Source organism: Pseudochaenichthys georgianus, chromosome 17 (genome assembly GCF_902827115.2).
Source record: "Pseudochaenichthys georgianus chromosome 17, fPseGeo1.2, whole genome shotgun sequence".
In the NCBI taxonomy this organism is placed as follows: Eukaryota; Metazoa; Chordata; class Actinopteri; order Perciformes; family Channichthyidae; genus Pseudochaenichthys; species Pseudochaenichthys georgianus.
Window position 1 is genome coordinate 18,458,700 of NC_047519.1, and position 14,520 is coordinate 18,473,219.

The following is a 14,520-nucleotide window of genomic DNA, read 5'->3' on the forward strand; positions in this document are numbered from 1 at the left end:
GCTCGCAGCAACGTATTGAAAAAAGAACTATGAACTATAAATTAGTTCATTTTTGAAACCATGAACTTTAGTTCAACATTTTGAATTATGAACTATGAACTGAACTAGTTCATTTTAAAATGTGTGAACTGTGAACTGAACTAGTTCATGTAGAAAGTGAACTTTCCCAACACTGCTGCTGCTGCTGCTAGTCCTTTGATAGTCACCTGTCGGTCTCCTGTCCTTTCTGAAAGCCATAAAGATGACATTAGTCATTTAGATAACTTGTGTCCTCAATTACCAGGAGATTACTGAAACTACCATGAATTTAAGAAAATGGTAGAAATTAATCTAATCTGAATTTTAAAGCATTACTTTAGATCCCCTCCCTCTAAATATATCAATACACATTAGAAAGTGATGCTCCTGACTACCATAGAAGTTTAAGAAGATAATATTGGTTTTAAAGAATTCAAAGCTATAAATAAACAACAGGCTCTTTAACCAAGGCACTGTTAGTAACATGTAAACTAGTTGTTCACACTAATCCTAATATTATCACTTAATATTAGAAAATTCTATTTGATTTTTTAAAACATATTGATGTAAATACATACGCATATCGATTTGTTGTATAAATATTGCAAATCAAAACCTTTATTCACTAATAATTACCAAAAATCGTAGTTCTATCTCCTGTTATCTTTGCATTCACATTGCCCGCCATGAACTTCCGGGGAACGATCCTCGTCTACATGAACCACGTGACGATAACCGTTTTTGGACTTCCGTTGTCGTAAATCTTCTATTATACGGCTCTGGTCGGGACCAGAGCCATAGAGAGATTAGTATCTATAGGGCTCTGGTCGGGACCATAGGTCGGGACCTTTATATATACAGTCTACGGTCGGGACGGTTAGTGCTAGATCGTATACCTGCTGGGTTTTATGCGGCGGAAGTGACGTAATAGTGGTCGTGGATGAGACGGCAACTTTTGTTGCGCTCGCGCTCCAACAGACAACAGACAAGAGGCTTCTCAATACTCAAATTTCCCCTCCTCAACTCCTCGACTCCTCGGTCCTCCGGTAGTGACCCGGAAATGAATTTCAGCGTGCCATTTTGAAGGACGTCTCATTTCTCTAAATGCACACCGAGGACCGAGGATCGAGCGTCGAGGAGGCTCTCTGGAGGAGCTATAACCGAGGATACACTGATGGTTCCTCCACGGGTCCTCCGCGGATGCATTTCCGGGAACGGTGGCGGCGTGACGCACGGCCGGACTTATCTCAGCCAATGACAGCTCTGCATGCATCCCCTGGATATTATTTTAGAAACTGCTCTCATCGCAACGCGATGTTTACAGAGAGAACAGCTGTGAGGTCCGTGCAGAAAGCAGAGCAGTGTGTAAAATATATATCACTCAGTATAACAGGCCTACTCTCTTTATTTGCTTTAGTTTAGTAGATATCTACAAAGAGTCCATATTTTTCTAAGAACATTTAGTGCTTCACAATAAAATACACAACGGCTGTTGCCTGATTATGCTTTAGGAGCTGTAGGTGTTTTCATTTCATTTCAAACCTTTATTTAACCAGATTGGTCCCATTGAGATCATAGATCTCTTTTTCAAGGGAGACCTGCAGCATATAGGTCCCACATGAAACATAAAACAATAAGGACATTATACATTATATTTACAGGATACATAGTTATAGACATTTACAAGTGCCCATTGTATCAGCAAGCATTTCATTTAGCCTAGCTTTAAAGACATGCAGAGGAATGAGATTGCTCAGTTTCAATTCTTGCTGAAGATTGTTCCAAGCATGTGTGTGGTAGGCCTATAGTGTCGGTGCGTGTGGTACAGTGTGTAGGTGCGTGTGGTACAGTGTGTAGGTGTGTGTTGTACTGTGTGTAGGTGCGGCGGACAGACGGGTCTCAGTTGGTTTGATGTCCTTACTTTTAATACTTGCAAATACAACTTTTGGCCCGTAATTTCAATTCCCCATTTCAGCGACCAGAGAGAGGGGGGGGGGGGGATATATCCAGTCTCTGATTGTGTTACGTTATTATGAGAGTGCTCTCATACTTTAAATTGCTTATATTTATATAAATATATGTGTGTCTGTGTGTCCGCATCTGTAGCCTGGTATTGCCTCATTATACCGCACTCTCAATGAACTCAAAGTAAATATGTGGGGGAACAATGTTCAGCTGATCTAACAGAGATTATAAAATATGACGAAACACTCGACAGCTGATGCAGCTGTTGCCACGTAATAATGAACGGACGTCGCTTTAATATGACCGCTCAGAGGAGAGGAGTTCTCATTTCTTTAAACGTCTGCTGCTTCCCCTCCTCTCTCCTCGGTTCCCCTCCTCGGTCCTCCGCTCGCATCTCCTGTGGGCGGGTCTAAGTATCGAGGAGGGGAGTCGAGGAGGGGAGTCGAGGAGGGGAAATGTGAGTATTGAGAAGCCTCTACAGACACACGTCTGTCAAGGATGCCAAAGCGCAACAAACAGGATGCTTTCACATAAAATAGTTCAAACACTGAAGGATTTCGAGGAAGCGTTAGCAGACGTGGAAGAAACAACGATCACAAAGTATATTGTGTACAAAAAGGAACAGGTTTTCGGGGAAAATAGTAAGTTTGTAAGGTTAGATCGGAAATGTAAGAAACAACGATGACCAAGTAGCCTACATTGTGGTCAGTAATCAAATAAGTATAAGTATAATAATGTGTAAGTATAAGTATGTATGTATATAAGTAGTATAAGAGGCTCACAGAACGGCCGGTCGTCAGCGGGCCGGTGCCGGCCGGCTCGGTTCGAGCCGTTAATTTATTCATCTTTTAAACGGCTGACGACCACAGTTTCCCCGCAGCGAGACTCCCCCGCCCTCCTGTTGACAGTTCACGAGCGTTCACACCACTAAAATGTTTATTTTGATGTTCTGTGTTTTAATGCCTACAACAACTGAATCATAGGTTGGTAGTTTCAGCTTTCTACATAACCCATAGATTGATAAAAGCGAAAAATACGTGAAACTTTACTGTACATTCAGCAACAGGTTGAATTATCAGGCGTAAAGTTACTTAAGACATTTCAAATTCCGAGTGTCTTTCCAAATCTAAACTGACCAGTGTTAATGTATATGTTATGGATAAAATATGTATTTTTGTCACAAATGTTTCAATACAGACGTGCAACCTTCACCAGAGAAAAATATATACTGGCAGTTGAAATGTGTACCATATGATGGGGTGCCATTCCAACTCGTGGGCACCAAGATATATGGATGCCACCAGGGAAAGCACAGGTGTACTCGGCAAAAGGTGAAGTACCATGCACAAAAAGAGAAACAAGCGGTATATTTATGAATTGACATGCATTAACAACTTTAAATAATTGGTAAAGGAAAATTAAACAACTATTCGTAATATGACATGCATTATGGCATTCTATGACACATAACACTGTGACACATAACAACATAGGAATCAGCATTATGTAAATACATAAGTCGTTTAAACTTTAGAGAAATAGGAAACAAAATTCAATGGCCTCTTCTGAGACAAAATAAAGGGGGATATCCTTCCTTTGTTCACCTACAGAACCCAACCAGCCCACGGTCATGACCTGGCACCAAATTCTTCCTGTTTACTTATTTCCCCACAGCAGCAGACGCACAAAATGACGTCCGCTGGCGCATCATAAACACGTCGGATAGTGAAAGTGCATTCGGATTCTCTAAAGCACCGCAGTCTCTTCTCCTAGGCTGCAGTCGGATAGTTTAAAAATCAGCTCCTAAGTTCTAACCCTATCGTCTATTCCTTGACCTCTGAGTGAAACGTCACGGGGTTAAGGGATAGTGGATAGGAGAATTCAAAAGCATTTAGGAAAAGAGACTGCAGTGCTTTAGAGAATCCGAATGCACTTTCACTATCCGACGTGTTTATGATGCGCCAGCGGACATCATTTTGTGCGTCTGCTGCTGTGGGGAAACTACAGTTTTCTATACAGCGGACTACAACATGGATGTTCAATAAGAACGAGGGACTACTGTAAACTCATCTAGAGACTCTGCACCGTGCTCTGATGCTGCTGTTTTGCTTTATGAACGGAGAAACATATTCTTCATGACCAAAGTTGGAATTGAAATAAAAAAGGAAAGTGAAACTTATGCTCGTCACCCTCTCCCTCCGGTCCACATTAATACTAATGATCCCAAAGATTGTATGAACTATGAAAAGATCTTAAAATTAATACAAATGTATTTATTATAAACGTTAGTCCTTAACATCTATCACTGTGTATATCACCATTCAAACATCTTTTAAAAGTTGAACAAACCCCACACAGCTCAGTAAAGACTGTGAAATGTTGACTTTATTTGATAATTTCAGTAAAAACTAACGTTCATATTTCTCTTTTTGATTATAATACTGATGCACGTTCAAAACAAAGCACTTTGGCAACTTACCACCTACGTTTTAAAATGCTTAATAAGCACCTTAACTTTCATGATATCATTTCTCGGTCATAATCGGTTGTTTCCGTGAACGGCCGACTGTTGAGTGACAGCAAATGCTGCGGCTGCAAGGCATTGTGGGGCAGAATTTTCGCTTCTCCTGTCGGTTAGGGAGGTCCAGTGGTTCCTAAGCTAAAGGAGGTTATAAAGGAAGTTTGAAACCTCCTTTCCTATCATTCTCATCATTCTAGAGAATTCGAACGGCACTTATCATGGCTGCCACTGAGGGACTTACGGGTCATTTAACTCCTTTAGGAAGGTTCCTGCATAGATATATATAAACACTAGATGACTCACCCGCGCTGCTGGCCAATGGAGACCGACGTTGCCACTTGGCCGCCATCTGGCCGCCATCTTGCTACAGGGAGTTCTCTCATTCATAACATTATGGTTTACTATTTAAATAACCATAGCTTGCTCAATTTTCAACCAATTTTCAAACGGTTTGGTTTTTTATAAACATCAAAGATGTATTTATGATACTGCATACTTATAATCATGGACTTTCATATGAAAATAACATTAATCAGATAAAGCAATAGCTATACACACACAAGGTATTTATATTAAATATTTGCCGGTGTATATATTTCCATTTATTTTATTATATTGTTAATATTTAAAATAAATTATAAAATTAAAATACATTTATATTTTATATATAAAAATCGTTCTCATGTTACCACTCTGTAAGCCAAGAGTTGTTAATTTAGCAATGCCTTAGCTTTAAGAACAGGGACACAACTAATGACAATAGCATATGTCAACACACTCTCACTCCCTAAGCGTCCAATAGCGACGTTTGGTCAGTGTCCGTGGCGTCCAATTGTGACGCTCCTAGGCTCCTTCAGCGTCATAAAGGCACGCAAATAGCTTTCAACTGATTGCAATGTATTCCCATCTGCGTCAGGATTTGACGCTCATGGAAGCACAGCATTCGTTTGTGTCGGCTGCCCTTAAAGGTAATGTGAGCGTCCATTCCCAGGAGTAAAGGATGGCAGAAGACACTACACTACCCAGAATCCCCAGCTATCGTTTGGACTACACCATGTGCTCTGTTTGACAAACCCCGTGATAGTCCTCAAGCTCTGTGATTGGAGAGTGTGCTCCGAGGGTTAAGCCGATTCTCGAACAGCACTTGAAATGGGATGGAACCACGGCAGACTGTCCAAAACTGGATTTGAACGGGTCCACCGCGTCCCCCTCCCCCACCCCGTCCCCAGAACTACACATGCTGGCTATTCTGTTTCGCAACATGTTCTCTATGGCACGTCTCTACTGGGAGTTGTAGTTTTAAAAGACGTTTTCGTATTTCCCATAATAAGAAGTTGCCAGTATTAAACTGTGTACATCCCTGGAGGTTTAGGGGACAGGAAACACTCACATTTAAAACATATAATTAATAAATGGGTGAAAATTGCTTGTGCCCATAATGGGCAGTATTAATATATATACCCACATGCCAGCTAAGGTCAGAAGAGCTTTATTTAACAGCTGGTCTTATGTGTGTGACCCCTGTGATAACATTACATTACATTAATTGATAAGCCTGAAACATGCACTTGTCAAGGTTCTGTTGAGAGCTTCATATGTTGAATACTTAAAACGAAAGTTAGTTATAATCAAATATAATCAATTATATTCTTGTATAACCCACAATGAAAATGTTTCATATTTTAGGTTTTTCTATAGTTACAGCATAAACAAAACAAAGTGGTTTGTTTAGTTGAGTGTAAGACTTATAATGATTTATGCCCTAATCTCTGATAAGAGAGTAGGCAGTTCTTTCCTCTCCTCTCACAGCAGGGAGGGGGGCTCCGGACTTAAGGAGAAACACATTGAGGCCTCAAAAAGGTGGTTATGTCATAGTCATAGAATATGTCTAGTCATGTTTTGTTTTACACAAACTTGGGAAGGTGTGTCTTATGCCAGAGCCAATAGAATATGTTGGTTGGGTATAGAGGAGGTGTTTGTGGGTTTTCTATCCGGTTTTTTGAGCATATAAAGACTGGCTTTTTTGGATTTTCGGGGGGGAGAGAGGGGGAAACCCCTGGTATACTCTCTCCTGGTAAGCTCTGTCCTTCAGAGCTGGGTTAATAGCTCTCGGTAAGGTTCTCTCAAACTTGGTAAATATCTCTTGAATTTCTTGGTTGGAATGCTGAGTGAATTTCTTTGAATGAGGGAATTTCTTTGAATGCTGAATGGAATGATTTGATGGAAGAAGCGTTTGTGAGTATCGTTTGAGTAGTAGTACCCGCCTCCGTGTGGAACTTCCTCCGAAAACTGTGGGATAGGTATGGGTTTTTGAATGTTAGTCCCCGCCATCTGTGACGGAAAGAAGCGTTTGTGAGTATTAGTACCCGCCTCCGTGAGGAACTTCCTCCGAAAACTGTGGGATAGGTATGGGTTTTTGAGTATTAGTACCTGCCTCCGTGAGGAACTGCCTCCGAAAACTGGGATAGGTATGGGTTTTTGAATGTTAGTCCCCGCCATCTGTGACGGAAAGAAGCGTTTGTGAGTATTAGTACCCGCCTCCGTGAGGAACTTCCTCCGAAAACTGTGGGACAGGTATGGGTTTTTGAATGTTAGTACCCGCCATCTGTGACGGAAAATAAAAAGGTATGGAATCGATGTGAATTGATTTCGTGAATGAAAAGTTGAATGTGCTTTTTATTATCACCGGTCTTTTTATGAGGAAATGCCTCTAAATTCTATCGGGAGATTTTAAATGTCACAACTGAATTGAAGTGAAACATTTTGGTAATAAATGTAAGACTGTGAATTAAAGTTTCATATTTGCACATGATCACAGCATCATTTTCTGTTTAGTATGATTATAATGTTGTAAAGAGAGAAGGTAAAAACCCTGTATTAGTTTTGACCTATTTTTCTTCAAATAAACTGATCCCACCTTTTGGACTGGGACAACTTAAAGAACATCTGTGCTCTCCTCTCCTGCTTCAAAGGTAAGACTGCACCCTGCCACACACACGTTTAGGTAGGAACACACCCCATTTACTGATACCAAAATCCTTCGGGATCGCTTAAACAGATTAAAAAGAGTTGTCTGAATAGAAACAGCAGTTAATTGAACCTGGTTCTTCGGGGAGTTAATAGAGGTGAGATCTTGCTGACGTTTGGTGGATCTGAGCCAAGCAGTAAACTTACATAGACTCAGTAACTTCGGTCAGGTCAATTAGTGAGGTCAGAGTAATTTACCGGAATAAATTATCAGGACCTCACCTATACTCTAAACAGTTCAGAGGCACATTTTGCAAATATGGCAGTAGCCATCGATCAGCTTAAGATAAGATATACTTTATTGATCCCAAGTTGGAACATTTGCGTTACATCAGCATGTGTAACAGTTAAATATGCAGTTGTGTTTATTTGAAAATCATTTAGTATAATCACACAAATTCTGTGTTTTATATTCAACAATTCTGTGTTCTTTATGTATTGATTGTTCAATACCTGACAAGGCCGGAGATGAAATATCTACATACATCTTATAAGAGTATAATACATTATGTATAATATCAGTTAAAATAAGTGCTTCAACATAGTTAACATTGCTGGAGGTATGCACAAATATTGATAGATGTCTTGTAATGCACTATTGAAAAACCTGCAACCCAAGTTTTTCATTCAGTGCAGAACTACACCACAGTTGTGTAGGCCTATATGATATGTCAATAAACCTTAGAAAATCTTGAAAGGGATGTGCAAAATAGTCATTACATACAGTCTTTAATTAACTATTAGTAGAGAATAACGAGTAATGAATATACTTTATAGGGATCGTATTAATATCTAATAATAAAAATAATTAAATTCAATAACATGCTTTAACCACCAGGTGTCCCTTTATATCAGCTGTGCACCTTTATGGTGTAAATACAGCCTATCTACCAATTGGATCAAATATAAAAGTGAGCCGAATTAGTGTTGATATTGCAAGGAGACGTATTGTGTGAAAAGAAATGTAAGATGTTGTTTAATGGCTGATATATTTATGATCCACGTCACGTTTTCAGTTCCTCATGTTTGTCTTCTCATCAGGGCTCTATAAATACAGAACTACGGCAGATATGTAATATGTAATGCAGCCGAACCGTGTATTACAATGCCGTTATGTGATGACTTTCAAAGAGAAAAGCAAGCACACTCGGAATAAAGTATTATTATTTTTTTTTTTTAAATGTTTTCGGTCTGTTTCCGGTATTTGTTAATGACGATGTGCTGTGAGATGTGAGACTGGAATTGCACAGGGGGGAAATAATGTAGGCTATCTTTAGATGCGGATTTTGTTAAACTAATATGTTTAGGCTGTGGACCAACACTATACATTGAGGGGGAAGGGGGTAGCAATAAAGATAACACCATTAAACAGTTACACAACATAACAGAAATAATATCAATAGCAGCGTCCCTAGCAACCACCTTGGTAACAATGAAAACGTCGCGATTTCCTGAAGTAATCTTCGTAATAACTAGCAAACTAAAGATCATGTACATCCACTGCACACATAATCTGAAATAATAACTCATATTTCTCGCATCAAATGACATCAAAACGCATTTTAATGGCCAAACTAACTTTAAAATAGGCATTTTCCACGAGAATAAAACGAATTTCGGCCATGTTTTCTTTTTCTGCAGGGAGAAATTTGAAGATCATGTGACATAGACGCCAGCCATCGGAATGAATGGTGAAAAAAACGGGGTTTGTCAAACAGAGCACATGGTGTAGTCCAAACGATAGCTGGGGATTCTGGGTAGTGTAGTGTCTTCTGCCATCCTTTACTCAGAACAAATATTTGTTTCTCCGAATCGAAGGGGGAAAATACAAAAGCATTGCACACAATTTAAACCAATCAATGTTGTGTAATTAACAAGGATAATCTGGTGTTTTTTAGTTGATGAGTAGTGCAGATATCACTGTAAAATCAATCGACAGTAAGAGGAATACTTACTTCCGGGTGTACAATTCTCCGTTATCCAATGGGAATGGACGCTCACATTGCCTTTAAGGGCAGCGGCATAAACGAATGCCGTGCTTCCATTAGCGTCAAATCCCGACGCAGATGGGAATACATTGCAATCAGTTGAAAGCTATTTGCGTCCCTTTATGACGCTGAAGGAGCCTAGGAGCGTCACAATTGGACGCCACGGACACTGACCAAACGTCGCTATTGGACGCTTAGGGAGTGAGAGTGTGTTGCATATGTTGGTATATTATTTAGATATTCACACCTTTATCAGAAGAACCAAACCAACATAAAATGTGCTCACAGACAGGCCAGTTCTGTCTAATTTATCACAATTATTTTTGACATGAGTTCTTCATATCATCCTAGTTTTGTATTTAGTTTCTAGATTTGTAAACAAATCCAGAACCTTTGAAATATGTTATTGTCTGAAAAAAGACCAAGAATAATATAAACTGTACCATGTGTCCTTTTGTGTCCTTCTGTAGTCCATTTGTGGTTTGTCTTGTCTCACCCCGGCTGATAAATCATAAAATCCACTGTTTAAATTGTTCCCTATATTGCCCCTATGCAATATAGGGAACAATTTAAACATAAACTATCCTATGTGTCCTTGGGTGTTATGAAAGGCGGCCCCCCAAAATAAATGTATTATTATTATTAAGACGAACAACTTGGTGTGGTGTGGAGGGGATGTAGGAAGCAGGAGCAGGTGGGGAGAGATGGGACTTCAAGGTTATTTGTTTTAAATGTGTCTTGGAGATAAGGACCAGCTGCACACAATAAAATACAGTATAACACAAAACCAATAAGACACACGGTGACACATGGCACACCAACAATCAATCATCGTCCAGCCTCAGCTTTGGTATTCTTTCACAACCATGTTATGGGTTTATTAGACTGAGCAAACATAAACATATGTGGGGAACATAGTGCTGCGTCTCATGGAACATGAAGATTTAATAAATACATAGTAGGTGGCGATATATGCTCTTAGTGGTAGCGATTCGCCATTAATATATAAATATCAAAATATACGAATATATAAATAATAGTAATATGGAAATTAATATCCTTCTTCTAATATCCCTTCTTGTGCACAGCGTCAGTGTTGATCCTCCAGTTCAGCCCATTGTCTAAGTGCACTCCCAGGTATTTGTAGTCCTCCACAACAGCCACATCCTCTCCCAGAATGCACAGGGGTAGAGGAGACGTCCTCACCCTCCTGAAATCAATGACCATTTCTCTGGTCTTGGCCACATTCAGAATACTCACAACATTAGGCTGAGGTTCATCTTCCGCTCTTCTTGAAGTGGTTGTGCTTCTTGTTGCTTCCGGCTAAAATAAACATTAAAGACATGTTGAGTGTTTAAAATGTGCTGTAATACACAACACATTATTTACTCCTAAACTTGCAGAAAGAAAAACTAAAGTGTGACATTTAATCACATATTTATATATCAATCTTATACACCTTGAATTGTTGTTGGCCAATGATACACATACCCTTTGAAGATGAGCTGGGAAGTTGAATATTGTTGGCACAACACCATCTTTAAGCCAGACAGTCTGCCCTGTCCGGTCAAATTCCTCACTCCTGAAGTGCTCACTGCAGAGCAGTGTCCTGTCACAGGATACAAAACCGTCCCTTCTTAGGGCGAGTTCCCACTGCCTCCTCCTCTCTTTGGTTTTGGGAAACCTTAAAAACATGAGAAAGGTAGCCAGATATTTAAATTATTGTCAACATGTTCCTCCCTTCTTTCCTTTAACATTAAGGGTAGGACAAAAATACACACCGAAATTATCATATTTTTGGTATGTATGCATGTATGTATAGCCTACTTTAAGAATAAGACAACCACACTAAGAGTAATAAAAAAGGTGTCCAATAGAAACATTAAATAATTGTGTAAAGAAATGGTAACAACATATTCTAAAGAGGCTGGGTCAACAACAATCTTGGAATACTATTATCTCACATAGCCCCACTGATCCTGTGTAGCAGGACTTGTAATGTACATACATCCACTAAGTAATTAACGATTATCCTAATTGTAGTCATAATATTGTCATATCTTACACGTGAAAGGTGATCCCACGGGTTCTTGTTTCCAGACTGCGGTGATTAGAGCATCCGTAGTCTGCACAAAAGTCCGGCATAGTCAGGTACTTTTGTAAACACAAAGCCAGCAAATTTCTGTATCATAATGCAAGATGTTTTTAACAAGCCAAACCACTTGGAAGAAATCATGTGTAACTTAAGTTGTGTTGAAAAGAAAGAGCAGTTCTGCCTCTCCCACTGGTGTAAAGTTGCTGGGTCAACTTTGTAATACTCTGTCTCACTGACAGCCTCTTGTTATTAGCCAGCTAATAAATACAACCACATACACAAAGAAAAGCTGCAATTTCAACATGTCCAAGCATCCTGTATCATAGCCATGCTAATAATGTTTATAATAAACCAAATCGTTTGTAAATCAGTCAAGATTTCAGTGAGTTAAGAGTATTTTTGTGCAGATCACTCACCTTACAACAGCTACCATAACGCAAATCAGAGTAACTGTTAACTGTAGCAAGATGGCGGCCGGTCAGCTACGCTGTAAAATCTCCCATGAGCCATCTAGGCTGAAGTCGAATAGTCCATTTAGCTTAGGAACCTTCCTAAAGGAGTGAAATGACCCGGAAGTCCCTCAGTGGCAGCCATGATAAGTGCCGTTGGAATTCTCTAGATGAAAGGAAAGGAGGTTTCAAACTTCCTTTATAACCTCCTTTAGCTTAGGAACCACTGGACCTCCCTAACCGACAGGAGAAGCGAAAATGCTGCCCCACAATGCCTTGCAGCCGCAGCATTTGCCGTCACTCAACAGTCGGCCGTTCACGGAAACAACCGATTATGACCGAGAAATGATATTATGAAAGTTACGGTGCTTATTAAGCATTTTAAAACATAGGTGGTAAGATGCCAAAGTGCTTTGTTTTGAACGTTCATCAGTATTATAATCAAAAAGAGAAATATGAACGTTGGTTATCAAATAAAGTCAACATTTCACAGTCTTTACTGAGCTGTGTGGAGTTTGTTTAACTTTTAAAAGATGTTTGAATGGTGATATACACAGTGATAGATGTTAAGGACTAACGTTTATAATAAATACATTTGTATTGATTTTAAGATCTTTAGTTCATACAATCATACGTATTGGGATCATTGGTATTAATGTGGACCGGAGGGAGAGGGTGACGAGCATAAGTTTCACTTTCCTTTTTTATTTCAATTCCAACTTTGGTCCTGAAGAATATGTTTCTCTGTTGTCCACGTTCATAAAGCAAAGCAACAGCATCAGAGCACGGTGCAGAGTCTCTAGATGAGTTTACAGTAGTCCCTCGTTCTTATTAAACATCCATGTTGTAGTCCGCTGTATAGAAAACTGTAGTTTCCATAGTTCCCCCACAGCAGCAGACGCACATTGATGACGTCCGCTGGCGCATCATAAACACGTCGAAGTGCATTCGGATTCTCTAAAGTACCGCAGTCTCTTCTCCTAAGTCCTTTTGAATTCTCCTGTCCACTATCCCTTAACCCCGTGACGTTTCACTCAGAGGTCAAGGAATAGGAGATAGGGTTAGAATTTAGGAGCTGATCTTTGGACTATTCGACTGCAGCCCTAGTGTTTATATATATATATCTATGCCTACACCGGAACTGTCCTGAGAGTGGAGGTCTGCAGTCAGACCCAAGCCCGTGCGCCGGAGTCTGATGAGAATATTCGTGCTGGTCAAACGGCGGTACTACACTTCCTTTAGGTTGCTGGGCCCGGAAACACTTGTTCCCATTGACTTACATTGGGAAAGAGTGGTCTGTAACTCGTTGGATATTTTTTTTTAAACTAAATAAACTACCCAGTATGAACGTTTGTATAGCCATTATTAAAAACATTCGTTCCTCAAGTTGTAAAAATGTGCTAATAACGTTATTCTGAGAGATATTTCCCTCGGCATTATGAACGCGCATCTAACCCACGGGACCGCGCCGCCCGGCACGTTCAAGTTACGTGTTCAGTACTACATGAGTTTCTCTTTACCCTTGGATGCACAATAACAACGGACCATATCGCCTTACTGCCATCCCACGGAGCTGTAATAATGAATATATTGCACATGTTTGCTGTAATTCATCATTTGTAAAATATTATACTACATGGGCTGTATGATGTAAATCTTGTACCGTAAATCTTGTATTAAATAAAGTTAATATTACCGACGTAGATTAACGTTCCTGTAGCTTCTTATTGTACTTGCAATTGTTTTAGTTACTTGTGGGCTACTTAACATGAATAATCACAGTTACTATCCTTTTACTCCATCACATTTCAAAAAGAAATAGGCTATTGTTATTTTAACTCTACCACAGTAATCCATCATCAGCTTTACTTTTTAGATAAAGTTTTAACTCACAATTGATCATAACAGGTTTCAACATATACATTTTCATATATTACCAAGTGGTTTCATGTACAACCCACACAAGTATCATGCTAAATGAAGCTCTGTTGCTTGGATATCACTAGATCCTGATGTCAGCGTAATATAAAAGTACATAACGATTGATGTGTAATTTAGCATAATTTACTAGCTAGCCGCTAGCTGCTAACTGCCGCCTCGTTAATATAAATCCATACCATGCTGTCATGAACGCGCGGTGCTGTTACGTGTACGCAAATTCACGTGCTTAATGTGAACGAGCCTTTTGGGCGGCGTGGTGAAAGTTGCGCATGCTCTATGAGTGCATGCGGGTACTTCTCAGGCATGCCGGGTAATCTGTGACGTTTTGCTCTCTCAAAAGTTGGGCAATTTTGTCATCATGCGCCATTGAGCAACTCTCATAAGAGGCTTCTCAATTCTTAAATGTCCCCTCCTCCCCTCCTCGGCTCCCCTCCTCGAGATTTAGTCCCGCCCACAGGAGATGCGAGCGGAGGACCGAGGAGGGGAACCGAGTGTTAGACAGCTATCATACTGAAT